Source organism: Sceloporus undulatus, chromosome 1 (genome assembly GCF_019175285.1).
Source record: "Sceloporus undulatus isolate JIND9_A2432 ecotype Alabama chromosome 1, SceUnd_v1.1, whole genome shotgun sequence".
Classification (NCBI taxonomy): Eukaryota; Metazoa; Chordata; class Lepidosauria; order Squamata; family Phrynosomatidae; genus Sceloporus; species Sceloporus undulatus.
The window spans coordinates 369,445,766-369,461,366 of record NC_056522.1 but is presented as its reverse complement, the minus strand read 5'-3'; positions in this window follow the sequence as shown (position 1 = coordinate 369,461,366).

Sequence of the window (15,601 nt, the reverse complement as noted above, 5' to 3'; positions counted from 1 at the left end):
TTTGACACTGCTGCACTGCACCATTTCTTTGTACAAGTGGGCATCGGTGAAGTAATGGCAAAGTGATGGAGGACACAGCTGTGGTTGTCATGAGGTTTGCCAGGATCCTTCTAGGCTGCTGCCCACAGGGATGGTGGAAAACACCATGGAGGACATCACAGCAAAATGTCTTGTGTGGGCCTTGATTTTAGACCTTTGAATAGGCATCTTCTAGTAACCAGAAAGTAAAGAAGTCATGTGATTCCGATAAATTTTGTATTCACATACAGATGTTTCAGCCTTAAGTATACTATACTTTTAACGTTACTAGTGTTTCAATATGTTAGTTTGTTTAATTAGTGTTTTGTCCTTTGTTGCCATTAGCTTTTGGCCCTTATGTTGTTGTTACTTGTTGTAAGTCACCTTGGGCCCAATGCTGGCAGAAGGACATTATATGTAATTCTGTAGATCAGTGGTTCCCAAATTCGGGGCTCCACCAGATGTTTTGGACTTCAGCTCCCATAATTCCTGACAATTGGACAAGTTGGCTGGGGCTTCTGGGATCTGGAGGCCAAACAAATAGAAGAGCAAAGGTTGGGAACCACTGTGATAAAAGAGAAATAAAATAAAACATATGTGTTGTTAAGTGATCAAAGGCAAGCAGCTTATACATGCACATAGTTTTTTTAAGTACTGTAATTGAAAAGTAACTATTCTATGCAGTTACCTTTGAGCAATGTTCAAGCCCAGACAGGCAAAATGCAGTCCTAAATCCACACAAAACTCCCCTAGGCTATCTGTGTGTTGTTGGTGAGAGGTTAGTCAACAACACACAGATTGTCCTTTTTCTGACTAAAACAAAGATGAATTGTCTCTCCTGGAAGCCTCCATGAGAGGCTAATGAACCTGACAAGGAGTTGTTGTTGTTGTTGTTGTTGTTGTTGTTGTTGTTGTGTGCCTTCAAGCTATTTATGATCTATTGTGGCACTAAGGCAAACTATCATGAGGTTTTCTTGTCAGGTTTCTTCACAGGGAGTTTGCCATTGCCATCCTCTGAGGCGGAGAGAGTGTGATGTGCCCAAGGTCTACCAGTAGGTTAACAGGGCTGAGTCTGGATTGGAACCCAGGTCTCCAGAGTCCTAGTCCAATGCTCAAACTACTACACCACTCTGGCTCACAGGGAGGCTTTTGTTGTTGTTAGCTGCCCTTGAATCAATTCCGACTCATGGCGACTGCCCTGCTCAGATCCTGCAAGCCCTTGCCCACACCCCCCCTGATTGAGTCTATCCATCTGGTTTGTGTCCTTTTCCTCTCTTTCTTCTACCCTCCACCTCTCCTAGCATTATTGTTTTTTTCTAGTGATCCCTGCCTTCTCATGATGTGGCCAAATAGGATAGTCTCAACTTGATCATCTTTACTTCCAAGGAGTGCCCTGGTCTGATCTGTTCAAGAACCCATTTGTTTGTCTTCTTGGCTGTCCATGGTATCCTAACTACTCTTCTCCAGCACCACATTTCAAATCAGTTGATTTTCTTTCTATCTGCTTCCTTTACTAGCCAGCTCTCACATCCGTACATAGTAGTTGGGAATACAATGGCCTAAACAATTCTGACTTTAGTACTAAGTTGTATGTCTTTCTTCATCAGTATCTTGTCCAGTTCTTTCATAGCTGCCCTTCCCATTCATAGTCCTCTTATTATTTCTTGACTGCAGTCTCCATTCTGGTCAATGTTTGATCCTAGATATGGGAATTCCTTAATTATTTCATTTTTTTTCTTTTTTCTTTTTTTTAATTACTTTATTTTATAGTGTAAGACATACAATTCAGAATCAAATCCTTCAGTTAACATAAGTTAAGTCAAAACAACTTGCTTTAACAGAGAACTTTTAAAAGAACAATTATTATTTAAGCTAGCAGCCATCTGAATTGTATTTTGTTACTTAATGTTGGTGTAGTCCTACACATTCATGGGAAAAAACTGGTTAAAGCATAACAAAACAGAAACAACCTGGTGTTGGAGGTATAAAGAACCTGGGTTCCCTCCTCCCACCAAAAGAAACTGGCTTGAAGAGAGTCTGAAATTCCCCTTTTGTTTATATAATTTGTTTTTATATTATCATATATACAATATATTGCCAATTGACAGACATAATAAAGTAGATATGGATGTAGAAATAAGTTCCGCCCAAACTATAGCCTTTTGTTTTAAATCTGGAGATTCCAATCCCATAACCTGTTGACCTTTTCCCATTTCCTTTGGAAATGTTGTTCCGTTTTTCCATTTATAACCATTGTCAATGTTGTCTAGATTACATTTGTTTCCCAAATTTTGTTCTGACAGTGGCCTCTTGTCCTTGGTGCAGATTCCTCATCAGAGGACAATCAGATGTCGTGGCATGCCCATGCTTTTGAGTGCCTTCCATAGCTTTTCATGATCTATACAATCAAATGCTTTGCTGTTGTCTATAAAATACATGCTGATTCTTTGCACCATCCTTAAAAATTCTTTGAAAAGTCCTTACATTCTGGCAGGAGTTGGATTTAATTGACTTCAGGACCTCCTTGCCTGTGACAATGCATAAGGTCACGTAAAAAGATCCTGTCATCTCCACTCCATTTTCTTTATAAAGCAAGGTGTTGTCTGTGTGCTGGGGGGGGGGGGGGGGAGAGAGATTGCTTGCTTTCATGGTGCACTAAAAGGAATATGTGGTTGCATCTACACTGCAGAATTAATGCAGTTTGACAATGCTCTAACTGCCGTGGCTCGATACTATGGAAGTCTGGGATTTGTAGTTCTGTGAGATGTTTAGCCTTCTCTGTGAGACAGCTCTGGGGTCACAACAAACTGCTAATCCCAGGATTCCATAGGATGGAACCAGGACAATTAAACCAGGGCCACTGTATCAATTCTACAGTGTGACAGCAGCCTAAGAGAAGGCTTTGGGGAGAAAACTTACTTATTTCACCTTTTAATCCGTCTCCTTTACTTTCATCTCCCCCTGGCCACACACACACAAAATCTAGATAAAAGCAGCTATACTTCCACAGTAGGCATGCTGCTTATATTTCTTGTGAAGTGTCTGCTTTGTCTTTGGGAAGGAGTGTGCACTACTCAAATATCTTTAGGAGACAAAAAGCTTTTTTTTTTGGGGGGGGGTGTTATGAAATAAGGTGCCAGTCCTCAAGACACAAAGAACTAATAGTTCACACCTTTTCTGTCCCTGCCCTTTGCTTAAAGTGCCAGTCTAAAATCCAACCTATTTATGAATTACAATCAGCATATGTGTGTGTGTATATATATATACACACACGCACATATATATACATACACAGAGAGAGAGAGAGAGAGAGAGAGAGAAAGAGAGAGAGAGTGAGAGTTAATTACTGTTTAAGAGTTGCTAAAAAGACCTTAATGATTTACTTCAGCAGAGAAGAGAAGGAAGAGAAAATGGGTATGAAATACTTTTTTTTTCTTCCTTTCACTAGTTGAAGTACTCTTTTCTTTTCTTCCCTTTTCTTTTTCTATGTGAAGCCTATTAGTAGCCATTTGCAGTACCTGATAGATTTTCTTTCTCCTTGCTCTCTCAAGTTCTGTTTCCAAACTGGGTTGCCTTACTGGCTAATGCTATCTTAACAGTTTATGACTTTTTTCCCCAGAGAATAATGCAGTTTGTCTAGAGTTCCATTTCAAAATGTTAAAATATAAAATAATTGTCTCCTTGGACCCTATTGGAGTAGTGGTTTGAGTGTTTTACAACTCTAGAAACCAAGGTTTGGTTCTTTGCTTGGCCATGAAACCCACTGGGTGACTCTGGCAGGTCAAATGCTCTCAGCCTCAGGGAAAGGCAATGGTAAACCTCCTCTGAACAAATCTTGCCAAGAAAACCCCATGAGAGGTTCATCTTAGGGTCGCCAATAAGTCAGAAATGACTTGAAGGCACATATCAACAACACAATTGAAAGCTGGCGGTGTCCATTCCACTGGAGTGTTGAATCTATTCTGGGTTTTAGGTGCTGTTTCTTTTGTGGGGTAAGGTCTGGCCCCTTGGATAGCTCCTTTAATGTTAGGACTATGCCCCCGAATGCAGCCATTGCCCACTGACACAGATGTCACCAAAACCCATTGCTTGGACCTCTGTCCAAAGGAAGCTAAAGTGAACTGTTTCTCCACAGTGCTGGCAGATGTCTACAGGTGTGATGCCCACTGGTCACCATTTGTGGGCAGAAGCAGTGGCTGGTAGGACCAAAGGTGGGGTCACCCAAAACAGAGCCAACTACAGTACATATAGTTTGCTACAACTGCTTCTTTGCAGGGTCTAAGTCTGTGATGGCGAACCTGTGGCAAATGTGCCAGAGATGGCATGCAATGCAATTTGGCTGGCATCCGGCAAAGGGAAGGTGGAACAATTGCGTGTGCCTGTTTCTCCTCCTCCCAGACCTTTCCCAGCTTCCACTTGTCTCTCTGGGAAAGGCGTTGTGTCCGGAAGTCCCACCTCTAGAGGGCAGAACTCCCACCCCCAGAGAGTGGAAGTGTCCCCCAGGCGCCGGGTAACACCCGGTGCTGGAAAAAAATTAGTTGGAGCACTTGGTCCAGAAAAAGTTCACCATCAATGGTCTAAGTATTCCTTGTGTTCATATGCTAATTGGAAAGGGGGTACCTTCTACCCTTTCATGACTTAGGTCCAGGTTATTTGAAGGACCATATGTGGAGTAGTGGTTTGAGTGTTGGACTACTCCCATGCAGGAACTCACAGTCAAAGCACAGATGGCCATTCAGCCTCTTTTTGAAAACCTCCAAGGAAGGAAACTCTTGGCCCAAACAGATAGGCCAAAATAAAGCTGATTTGGGTCACATTGGAGGTATGCTGTTTAAATGACACATGCATCTTAAGAGGCTAGAAGCTGCGCCAAAGCTGTGCTCCAGTCCTTAGGGCTGGACCATGGCTTTGGCATAGCTTCTGGCCTCTTAGGACGAATGCATCATTTAAACAGCATACCTCCAAAGTGACCTGAAGCAGCTTTATTTTGGCCTGTCTGTTCGGGCCGTCTATCACTCTCTGAAGCAGTGTGTTCCAGTGTTATTACTAATGTTTAGATGGAATCTCTTTTCCTATAGCTTGAATCCATTGTACCCTGTCCTTGTCTCTGGAGCAGCAGTAAACAAACTCACTCCATCTTCAATATGACATCCCTTCAAAGATTTAAACAGGGCTGTCATGCCACCTCTTAACCTTCTCTCCCCCAGGCTAAACCTCCAAGGAAAACCTCAGAGGAAGGTCCCAGTCTATATCTCAGTCTTCTTTTCGCCAGTGTAAACGTACCCAGTGCAGTATGTCATGTCTCATAGGGCTTGGTTTCTAGTTCTTTGATCATTTTGGTCACCTTCCTCAGGACCCATTCAGATATGAACAATCTTTGGTGTTTAGATATGGACGATCTTCAAAGTGTTATCTCCCCAATGCAAAAAAAATTGTGGAATGAAAGAAATTTTTATTGAGGGAATAATTTGTATTCAGCGGCAATGTCCCCATTCTCCCCACACCTGTAGCTATACCCCTGAGGAAAAAGTGTGTAGGAGGAAATGAGGTGAAGCCTGAGATTATCAGCCTACAGAAAGGGAAGCCACAAAGTAGACAACACAAAGAGAGAACGAACCTGGAAACCCAAATTACCTCTTTGTGTCTCCACTGGCACATGCTGACTTGTGCACACGTGGTTATACATTTCTTTATTTCCAGTGTATCTATGCTTGCAAAGCATTTGTACGCAAATACATGGTTTCCACAGTGCATCTTGAAGTCCACCATTATAAATATCTCCTTCACAACTGATGTACAGAGCACTTTCTCTGTCTGCTTGCCTTTGCATCCTTGAATGTGAATGAGCAAGGAAAAAGAAGAAGACACTGAGGAAGAAAATTGAGACAGCGCTTTGGCCATTAAAACCTTAAACGACAATGTTCTAATCAAATACTTTGCTCAAATTTCCTATTAGCCTGGGTGGTGTATAACTTCATTCTTCTAAGTCAACAGGAGAGAAAATTTGATGTTACTTGACATAAGTAAAGGTACATTTGCTTTATGACCAGCAAAAGGTCAGGAACATTTTGTAATTGCAAGAAATTGCATCTATTACAAGCTGTAGGCATTCTCTGACTGTAAAACTGGCATCTGCTCTGCTTTATCAAAAGCTGTAGGGTTTTTCTTTTTCCATTTGGACTTTTGGGGGTTGCTGCAGTAGGATTTTCCATCTACATTACAAAAACACTGTAGAACAGAGGAATTTCATAGCAGTGCAGGCTGGTGGCTCCAAGACAAGTAGGGTGGTCATTCTGTTTTGGGTTTCAGTCTGAATATTAAAGTAGCCATCCAAGGTGTTGATGGATAGCATTCAGCACCTTGAATAAATATTTTAAAGCTCATCCTCATAAATGATTTGCTAGCCTTCTGACAATCCAGATGGTTTGACAAGCCCTAAGGTACCTATATACACAGAGGTATTTTACATTTCAAGTGTTCCTGGATCCATAAGAACATTGAATAATAGCCTGAAAAACTTATTTGAGATCAGGCTGTTTGTATCTATGTATCTCAACATTGTCTTGCTTGATTGGCAGGGAATATCAAGACTATCCAGCTGAGATTTTCTTATCACCTGCTACTTGATCCTTTTAGTTGGAGACAGCAGGGATTAAACTGGGTAGACTATGCAAAATGGGTTCTACCAGTGAGGTATGATCCCATCCCAGTGCAACTTTAAAAGGTCAGTTCCCTTGAAAGGGCTTTACTAGAAAGCTGTCACATCTTTTTTGCTAGCATATATTGCCAATCAATATTTACATTTTCCTTTTGCGAAGAGGTTTAGTGCATCCAGGGCTTCCACAGCCAAAGTGCTGAAACTATTTGATCAACCCCAGTCTTCCCTGTTCCCTCTATGGGCTAGTCTACATGATTAAAATACTCCACTATTCCTCAGTCCAGTTTAGTAGAATATGATCCAGCCACACATGATCCTCCAGAGTTCAGGCTTTTTGTGGGGACTGAAAAAATTCCTTAAATTCCACCCAAAAAGCCTTCACAGTTTTTGCCAGCATATTTGCAGAAATCTGCAGAAATGTATGTCATTGCATGGCTGCACATTTTCGGCAGGGGGAAATAGAACAGCTTCAAATAGCTGCAAATTTGTACAGGACAAGGAAGACAATAAACAGTTGATGCAAATGTACAAAAGTCCATAGCAATACTTATAGTACACTGTGTAGACTAGCCCAAAGTTTAGTTGCAATGCTGTAGCAGCTGACAGGGAGAAGCATATTTCTCCCAGCAGTGATGTACTGAGATCTATCCATATTTCGATATAAAGTGTGTGTATGGGGTGAGGCGGGGGTAGATAGGTAAGCATGTAGGTATCTAGCAGAGCTTGGAAATAACTAGTTAGATTTAAATTTACCTAGTATTGTTTTATTTTGATACTACCTTTTCCCAGCATGGCTTAACTACAGCATGGAAATAACTAGTTGGGTTCAACCTATGGCACACAAATGTATTTCTTCCTTCCTCCAACAAGGTTTAACTAATCGCATTCGCAGTTCCAGTGATGCAACCTATGAGGTTTTGCCTTCTCGTTCATTACAGGGTGTAGGGGGAGGATCACATAGTTCAGTGTGCTGGTTTATTATGTCTAAAACAAAAGATTGCAGGAAACTCTATCTTATCCTGCTTCAAGCTGGCAAGTACCTATGTTATTGTTGTTAATTGCCCTTGAGTCGGCTTCAAGTCATGGTGAACCCATGAATGAGATACCTCCAAGCCTCACTGTCCTTAACTGCCCTGCTCAGGTCCTGCAGGCTCATGGATGTGGCCTTCTCGATTGAGTCCATCCATGTCGTATATGGTGTTCCTCGCTTTCTACTGCCCTCCACCTTTCCTAGCATCATTTTTGTTTTCTAATGAATCTTGCTTTCTCATTATGTGGCTGTCGCTGGGCCCCGAGCCCCTTCGGAGGGGAGGGGTGGTCCCATGGGTTCCATAACAAACAGCAGGGAGCCAGAGGTATGCTGCAAATAACTTTTAATCAAACATAAACGTAGGCCCATGGGCAACACAACTCTAGCAGTTTAACTCACTGCAAAACAGAACGTAAAGTCTTGTTAATGCCTGGCTACCTGGCCGCTTGGTTTTTCTTCACCCGGCTAGGGCTGCCTATGGAGCTTCCGTGTCTGCGTCAGCTAGGGCAGTCCCAGGCCCCTGACGTGAGCGGCCCCTGGTTCCTCGGTCTGGAGGCCAGCACCAGCCCCTAATGTCCCACAGCAGGCGGGGACCAGGGTGGATTACCGGACGGGCTTGATATGGCTCCGGGTCGTCAGCCGTGGGATGAGCCCACAGAGGCAGCCAATTCTCTCCCTCCAGCCGTGCCTCGCCTCTCCTACTGGGACCCGCAAGCTGACCTCTGAAGTGGCGCCGATTAATCTCCGCCGCGAAGGCATCCCGTACACGTGCCTCTATCTCCACCTCGTACCCCGTCTGTCCTCTGTCTTGCGGTGCCGCGGGTCCTCCAGGCTCCTTCTCCCGCCCCCCTCCTTCTCCGGCGTTTCCCCTTTTCTATCCCCTAGTCCCGCCCTCTCCTCGGCCTCCGCCCCAGATCCAGCTGCTTCTCTTTCCGCGGGCCCAACTTCCCCCTCTGTGCATCCGCTGGGTCCTCCAGGGCGTCGTCCTCTATGGCGGGATTCCAACCCGACTGCTCACCCTCCTCCACCCTCTGACAGTGGCCAAATGACAACAACTTCAATTTCATCATCTTGGCTTACAGGGAGAGTTCAGGTTTGATCTGTTCTAGAACCCATTTGTTTGTCTTTTTGGCCATCCACAGTATCCTTAGCACTCTTCTCCAGCACCACATCTCAAATGTGTTGATCTTCCTTCTATTAGCTTTTTTCACTGTCCCGCTCTCACATCCATATATAGTGATGGGAAATGCAATGACTGGGACAATCCTACCTTTAGTCTATCGCTGTGTGCCTTGAAATTATTTTTGACTCATGGTGACCCAAGATCATGAGGGTTTCCTTGCAAGATTAATTTGGAGGATGTTTGCCATTGCCCTCTCCTGAGGCTGAGAGCATGTGACATGCCCAAAGTCACCCAGTGGTTTTCATGGCTGAGCTGTGAATCAAAGCCTGGTCTCCAGTCATAGCCCAACACTAAAACCACTACACCACGCAGTCTCCCTCTAAATCTGCTATTCAGTTTTGTATCTTTGTGCTTTAAGATCACATCTATAGTCTACAAGAACTGGCAGGGGAAAGCCAGTCCAGTTCTAAGGCTTACACAGAGTGAATGGCAAACAGAAGCATGGTCCATGCAGTCCAAGATTCAAAGAAAGAAAAAAGTTCCGAACAGAGTCCAAAGACGAGAGGGTGATTGCCATAAAAATTGTTCCAGAAGTACGCGCTGAAGGTCAGAGAGCCAGGAGAGATCAGCTATGGTTGCACAGAGGTTTGGGAGCTGTTGTTCTGCAGAATAAAATGAACAGTGTGTATGTCTTCAAGTCATCTCTTGACTTATGGCAACCCATTGAATTTCATAGAGTTTTCGTAGGAAAGGAATACTGAGAAGTGGCTTTGCTAGTTCCTCCTAGTTAACAGTTAATCAGCCCAGCAGGCCTCATTAGCTCAGTGTCCTCTATTTATTGTGGACCAGAGTATTGCCTGAGCTTCTGCTCCTGGCACTTTAATTTACATCACTCAATAAGGTGAAATGCTTTTACCTCCCCCTCCTGATTTTCAACTGCTGTCTGGGATGGACAACACTCGGTCAGCGCTGGTGCGATGCCAGGACTGCCAGCCTTCCTATTTCCAACTGGGGCTCATCATCCTGGCTTCCCTCTTCTCCTTCTTTGTCTGAGAAGTTCTCCAGGTAGGACATGATGTACCTGCCTGCCTCCTGGGGAGAAAGAGAGAAAAGAGTTGGAGCCAGAGATTCCAGAGGACTGGACTGCAGTGTGCAAGAAAGAAACCGAAAGGGGAACCCTGAAATAATTAATTAATTAATGCTAGCACAGGTAATTAAATTGGTATGATTTGCCCTTGTCTGCCCCAAGATGCTTCGTTTTAATTATGTTTATTTTAATTAAATTTTAATCTGTGTTTTATGCTGTTGTTTAGTTTTTTAATAGGGGGTAAGGGGATTATGTAATTTGTATTTATGTATGTATTGTATATGTTGTTGATGTATTTTATTGTTGTAACCCGCCTCGATTCTTTTGGGAGAGGCAGGCTATAAATAAAAAATTATTATTATTATTATTAAATCCCATCTCTTCCAATGTTAATGACAATTCATCAATTCTCCCCCCCCCCCACATTTCTAACAATCAACATTAATTAATTATTGTCTTGTGAATAACATTCCAGGTTCAGGAAGATGTTGTGTACATGAAGAGGTAATATACTCAAATATAGCGAGCCAGTGTGGTGTAGTGGTTTGCGTGTTGGACCAAGACACTAGAAGACCAAGGTTCAAATCATCACTCAGTCCTAGAAACTTACTGGGTCACACTCTCTCAACTTCAGAAGAAGGCAAGGGGGAAACCCGCTAAACAAATCCTGCCAAGAAAACCCCATGGTATGTTTATCTTATAGTTGTCATAAGTCAAAAATGGCTTGAAGGCACGCAACAACAACAAATATAGATATCATAGCCATTGATAGTCTTAGCCTGTGTGGAATTTATCTCATCCTCATTTAAATCCATCCAAGTTAATGTCCATCACATAAAATACATCTGGACAAGGCAGCAAATATAATTTATTTCTGTGACAGGACCCGAGGATTTCTAATCCTTGGTACTTTCTGAAAAACTAAATTGCCACAATTCTGTAGAAGCCTCCCTAATGATCTATAAAAAGCAGATTTAACTTTGTAGTGAATAGACATAATGACACTACAAATATATGGTATTAGTTTTATACTAGTTTTAACTATTGTCCCTTTTTCCAGAGAATCGTGGGCACTGTAATTTGAAGGGCTTGCTGAGAGTAGTCTGTTAAATATCTCTTCCTTTTCCTCAGAGAACAACCAGTGGTTCTGGGAAGTAAAAAAATTGTTACCCATGCTGGTTTTATATAAATTTTGGTATAAATGATAACCCTTAATGACCCCTAGATGAACTCTAGCAGCCTGTCCTCCATTGCCAGCAAGGCATGAGTACATGTACACACACCCCTGAGGGGCACCCACATCATCATATCTAGAGAGTCGCATAAAAGGGATTATCATAGGACCAGGAAGAGCAAATATTTGCCTTGCCTGAGGCTCTTGCCCCCTCCCCAGGTCTGTTGTCCGAGCAGCTTAAGACCACTAAGACAATCAGACAGGGACATCCAGGTGAAAAGCAAGTAATTAAACACCTTTGTTCTCACCATCAAGCACCTTTGCCAGAGGCAAGATTTTGCCTATAAATATCATCAGATTTACCTGTTCACTGGGCCAGTCTGGACTTCAGGGGGAAGCTCTGTCCCCTTGAACCCTGACCTGGCTCCTGGCTCCTGGCTCCTGATTCCTGGCCAGTCATTCCATGGCTGAGCCTCATGCCATCCTCATCATATTCCATTTGGATTCCTGGAGGGAGTCTACATTCTGGAACGTATCACCCCAGTGATGCCTAAAATCCTATTCCATGCTAACCTATGCTTTTCCTGAGCCTTGTATGTGTGTGTGTATGTTAGTGAATTGCATGTGTTTTCCCCCATTATAAATAAATTGGTTATTAATTCTAGAAGTCTGTCTCAGCTCTATTTATTGGGATCCCCTGGTCTACTCCATATACACATCGGGAGACGATTCTGCAAGGGCCGTCGTAGCAGGCCCTCCTCTTGCAATATTTGAGCTAATAACAACATAATAAAATTCCCCTACGGAACCTTGGCTACAAAATCATTACTCTTACATCAAATCTGGGGTATGTGGATATATGCCTGCGTATACCTTGAGGTCTTTGTACCCAACAGTACCATTTGGCAGACTGGCTGTCTTCCAATTTTTTGATGAAAGAAAACCTCTACCCTGCTTCCTAAAGACAGCTAGAAAGAAAAGATGTCAAGGGAAGCAAGAACAGAAGGAAAGAAGGAGACATAAAGCACGAAGCACTGGCTTCCATGTCAATTCGGCAGTGAATCCATGCCAGGTTTCAGCCTGAATTTTAAAGGAACTATCCAAGGCTCTGAGCTCTAACTCCAAAATGGGTTCTGCATCTTTGGCTGCATCTGTATTAAAAAAAATCCAGTTTGACACCGCTTTAACTGCCATGGTGCAATGCTATGGAATTCTGGGCATTGTAGTTTTGTGAGAAATTGAGCTTTTTCTGCCAGAGAGCTCTGGGGCCCCAGAGTTAAATGCAACATCCCTACCCGACCCCTGAAGCCTAAAATGTAAAAATGGGGTTCGGGGAGGGTATCCTTTGAACCTATTGCTATAAACTGGCCTGAAAATGGCTTCAGTGGACCAGTTGGTGTAGCTTCCTTTTGTTCCATGGTTTTAGTTCTTTGCTTCAACAACTTCTCAGTTTAGTTTCTAGCTCCTCATGCCTCTGTTCTCATGGAAACAGATTTAAGCTACAGGACTTCACAACAACAGCAGAATTATTTAAGAGGGAAACATTATTTAAAAAACAGCTTTAGGTCTTCGTACTGGACCACTTTCTTGAAAACCCAATCCCTGAAAGATGCTATTGTGTGTTTGCATTTAGTATACCACTTTATTAGGTTTTGTGGAGCTACTTTACAAGTCAGTATTGCAAAAAAATTATCCCGTCCCTTGAGGTAAGACAACATTGTTGCCTGGTGAGAAATCTCTCCTCCTACTATGCCACTACCATCTTCATTTCTCTAATTTTACTGTTAAGATGAGAGGATGAAAGAACAGCTACATTAATCTATGCATTGTAAATTAATCTATGAAAAATGAGCAATAATTTTTCGCCGCCTCCTACGTTCCTTCTCCATCCCCAATAAATGGTCAATTGAGTGGAGAAGGCTTGAATAAACTAGGATGGAATCCATCATGACAACAGGTGTATACTTATACAGCAAAGCACTGATCACAAGGCTATGGAAAACTACATTGACACCTTCCCGTAGCAGTTCACACCAACACCTCTTTAAAAAGTATGCATACGCTCAAAGAGAGGGGGAAAAAATTAGGATGAATTGCTGACAGAAAGAGGTAATGTTGTGCGATAACATTAGTTCTCATCCCAGTGACAACATGGTAACAAGGTGTGCACTCTGGGCTGATAAATACAGCTGTGTGGTAGCACTGTTCTCAGTAAGTTAACATCGCGAATAGAAGACTCAATGCAATAACAACTGGCCTCATCTTGCCTAAAAAATTGTGTGTTTTGGGGATGCGAACGGAACTGGAAAAAGGCAAGTACGATAAACTCCTTGGTAGTTGCACCACGACTATGGAATGCTTTCCCCTTGGAGCTCCAACTGGTGCCAACATTGGTTTCTTTCAGACACAAAGCATCTGACACATTCTCCTCACCTTGGTATGAAAGGGATTAATCACACCAGGTTTAAAGAACTCCCTTTTTTGTGAATAACAAGCAAATATAGCTTAAAAATGACAACAACAAAGCCTCTGGGGCTTAATTTACATTAAATGAATGTACATGGTTTTTAATTCTTGTGGTCTTTTATAATCTGTTTTTGTTTTGTTTTTTCATGTTTGCTAGGGTTTTATCCTTTTTAAGTTATAATATTGTTTAAATCTGGAACTCTTTTAATTTTTTTAATTGTTTTCTCTGTACACTGGCCTGATAGCCCACAATAAAGGGGCTTCTTGGCTTTTAGTGAGGCTTTTAGTGAGAGTTCAGGTTTGATTTGCTCTCATATCCACCTATTTGTCTTAGTTTATGACAACCTAACCAACCCTAACCCTATTTTGTCCTTGGAGCAAAGATGAATAATTAAAGTAGACCTCTCTTTGTTGCAGGAGAAAATGAAGATTCCTCCATAGCATTCTCTCTGTATTACCTGATCCTGAACACTTATGCAGGAATTATTCTGTAGGTTTGGCTATCAAAATGGAAATCCCAAGAAAAGTGGCTACTGTTGAAAGAAAGGGTGGGGGGAATCATCCCTGAACGCATTTTAGAAGACGTTTTCAAGTGGTTTCTGGAAGGGTCATATTATTCGCCTGTGCAAGGTTTACTTTTCACATGTGCATATTGGCAGCTCTAGATAAAAGGTTTGATTAAATATGATGAACTGTTCTTTCTTGTTGTGTAGGAAGCTATATCTATTCTTTCCATGTTATTTCTGCCTCTGGCACCAAATCTTCTGATAAACAAGTAATGCCTAATAACATGTCTACTTTGTTAACTGAGGTATACCTGTATTTTTGTAATCATAATGTTCAGCCTGCTTTTGCACATTCTTATTTAACTTTCCATAGTAGTCATTCCAAATCTCGACTATTTCCTGCTTATCATATGGTGTTGTTATTGTAGTTCCGGTTTATTTTATACAACAATATTATTTTCATATTATTTCTGAATGCTTCACTCAAGAATGAAGTAGGCCAGTCTATTTGTTGTTGCGGTTGTTGTGGTTTAAACAATATTTAAACAAGGCATATATGATATTGTTAACCTTTATTCTAAGTTCTCTCTCTGAACAGGCAGACAAGAGAAGTAGGCAAGCAGATAGAAATGAAGGGTTTTGGATGTATTATTGACGTTTTTCAGAAGAACAGATATAATCAGTTGCTTAGGTCTTGAGTGCAGTTTTTTACAGGATATTTGTGGTTTGCATGAAGATTTCATACAGGGCTAATCAGAGGAATTGCTAGACATGAAAGGGTAATTTAGTTTCCCCCCCTTTTGGCACGTGTGGGTGAATTCTGTGAGACATTAGCCATTCTGGGAGTGCATTCACACCAGGCTTCTATCTTGTTTCTAGGACAGCATTTAGAACTGGAAATGCTCCGAGTCCCGGTGTGTTTGCATGTGTCCAGTTCTAAATGAAGCCTCAGTTCTTTTTACATTAGGGCTGTTGGCATCTTCTGTATGCTTTAGCTTTAGTATCCATATCCTAGATGGCCAGGGATGAATTCACAGAGACCTGTAGCTGACTTCACACCTTTTTAAAGGAGTTTTTGTTTGTTTGTTTTAAGTGTATACACAAACTCTGCATGTGATGGAACATTTCCCTTTCATGTGTACTGAGGAAGTGGAAAAAGGCAAGAGAGACCACAGTTGCATTTGCCATGCAGAAATAATCCAATGGCTCCATTCTGGGATTTGTACTTTCCTGAGATATTTAGCTTTCTCTCTCAGGTTATGGAATTCTGGCTTTGGTGTCACAACAAACTACAGACAGAGCCATGGAAGTTAAAACAGTTTCAGTCTGAATTATTTCTGTAGTGCGGATGTAGCCAAAGAGACCAAGGCCGTATCTGCACTGCAGAAATAATTCAATTTGACACTGTTTTAACTGCCATGGCTCAAGGTTATGGAATTATGGGATTGGTAGTTTTGTGAGATATTTAGCCTTCTCTGTCAGAGTTCTGGTGCCAAAACAAACTACAAATCCCAGGACTCCATAGTATTGAGGCATGGC